General features: G+C 47.9%; 1 pseudogene; it reads left to right on the top strand.

Annotated features, from left to right (window-relative positions):
• Nucleotides 1–259: 259 nt before the first annotated feature.
• Nucleotides 260–1183, top strand: LOC128055669 (protein SCO1 homolog, mitochondrial-like; annotated as a pseudogene).
• The last annotated feature ends 975 nt before the right edge of the window (nt 1184–2158 follow it).

A 2158-nucleotide genomic window follows, 5' to 3' on the forward strand; every position in this document is an offset into this window, starting at 1 on the left:
TTTTTTTTTCAGTTCTGTCTGATACTGATGACTCCACCTACTCAATGTCAGTTAATGATGCAGAAATGTCTACTAAATAAAGTTTATTTCCCTAGGATAGTTGTTCTTAAACATCAGTAATGCATCAGAATCACCGGGAGAGTTTCTTAAAACCCATTTTTTGGCCCCATCTCAGAAAGCTCTGGGCTTCCCCAGTGGCTCAATGGTAAAGAATCTGCCTGCACTCTCGAGCTCATGGCGGGGCTGTCGCTCATGGCTCATGGCGGGGCTGTCGCTCATGGCTCATGGCGGGGCTGTCACTCATGCCGGCCGGATAACGCGGCTTCCTGGCAGCCAACTTCGGCGTCTCTTGCCTCACGGATTCCGGGTTTGGGGCCCAGGGAAGAGGACCGCGAGGGTCTTACTGTGGCCGGCTCTGCGCGAGGCCAGAGAAGGCCTGGCGGGCCTCGGAGCTCGCTGGGGAGCCGCACCCTCGGCACTGCGATGCCGCCGCTGCCAGGGTCGTCAGGGCCCCAGAGCGGAAGGGCAGCAGAAACCCCACGTGCCCCTTGAAGCCCGGGCCTGTTTCCTGGAAGTCTTTAACCATAACATTTGCCATTGGGGGAGCTTTATTGGCTGGAATGAAGTACTTCAAGAAAGAAAAGACAGAGAAACTGGAGAAGGAACAGCAGCGAGGCATTGGAAAGCCTTTACTTGGGGCCCATTTTCCCTCACAACTCATACTGGCGAGCCCGGTCAATGGGTATTGATTTATTTTGGTTTTACTCATTGTCCTGATGATCTGGAAGAGCTAGTTCTGTCCAGAAGAACTAGAAAAAATGATTCAAGTCGTGGATGTATTCCAACTCTGCCAAATTTAACTCTACTTTTCATCACTTTTGACCCAGAGAGGGACACAAAAGAAGCCATCGCCAGTTATGCAAAAAAATTTTCTCCCAAACTGATTAGCTTGACTGGCACAAAAGAAAAGATTGACCAAGTGTCCAGAGCATTCAGAGTGTATTACAGCCCTGGCCCCAAGAACGAAGATGAGGATCATTGTATGATAATAGTGGATCACACAATCATAATGTACTTGATTGGACCAGATGGTGAATTTCTAGATTATTTTGGCCAGAACAAGAGTGCAGAAATAGCTGGTTCAATTACTGCACACATGAGGACACACAGGAAAAAGAGCTGATAACTAACACAGCATGGCCATGCTCTATTCTCCTGCCAAAGAGGAAGGACTTTATCTCCCGTAGGAGCCAATACATACATGTACATACCTGCAGCCTGCAGAAAGGCCTTCACACCAGGAGAAAATTTAAATTTTGGACAGGGCACGTTATGCTTGGGTTCATCAAGGATAAATTCTTGGAACTGTAAAGATTACAACCAAAAGTCTCCCAAATTGTGGCCTTGAGACCAGAGGACCAAGATGTCTTGAAGCCAGTGGAATGGACCTCAAGGAAGGATACAGCCAGAAAAGACGCATCCCAGGGATCTCCCCATTTGAGTAGGGCCCTCTGGTCACGTGGCTGCCTCTCTAGAGTCTTGAGGCCTTGCTCAGACAGGTTGTACTGAATTTCCAGGAGGGGCGTCACTTGCTTTCCTCTTTGAGGTGGCTCATGCAATAAAATCAGGCTTCCTTACAAATGAGAATCACTGTCATTGTTTGCAGTGTGATCCCCTGTCAGCTGGTGCTGATTTGACTCAGAGAGAGGAAATCTGTTGTTTGGAACAAACTATTAAATCAGGTTCCCTAGGATTTTTTAACAGTATGATGTGTGGGGCTTCCAGGGACTTACCGGAGGGTGTGAGGATATGGACCATGAATGTGTACAGAGTACCTGCCTGCCTATACTAGACTGCACTTGTCTGAAATAAAGGTATGCTCAGTTGAAGAAAAAAAAAAAAGAATCTGCCTGCAATGCAGGAGATGCAGGAAACACTGGTTGGATCCCTGAGTTGCAAACATCACCTGGGGGAGGAAATGGCAACCCACTCGAGTAGTCTTGCCTGGAAAATCCCATGAACAGAAGAGCCCAGTGGACTACAGTCCCATATGGTCACAAAGAGTCCAACACAACTGAGCATGCACACACACCAGACATGCAGACAGCTTCTGATTCAGCAAAGCTGAGAGGGAGACTTGAGTATTTGCAGTTATAAC

The sequence above is a fragment of the Budorcas taxicolor genome, chromosome 11 (assembly GCF_023091745.1).
Source record: "Budorcas taxicolor isolate Tak-1 chromosome 11, Takin1.1, whole genome shotgun sequence".
NCBI classification, from domain to species: Eukaryota; Metazoa; Chordata; class Mammalia; order Artiodactyla; family Bovidae; genus Budorcas; species Budorcas taxicolor.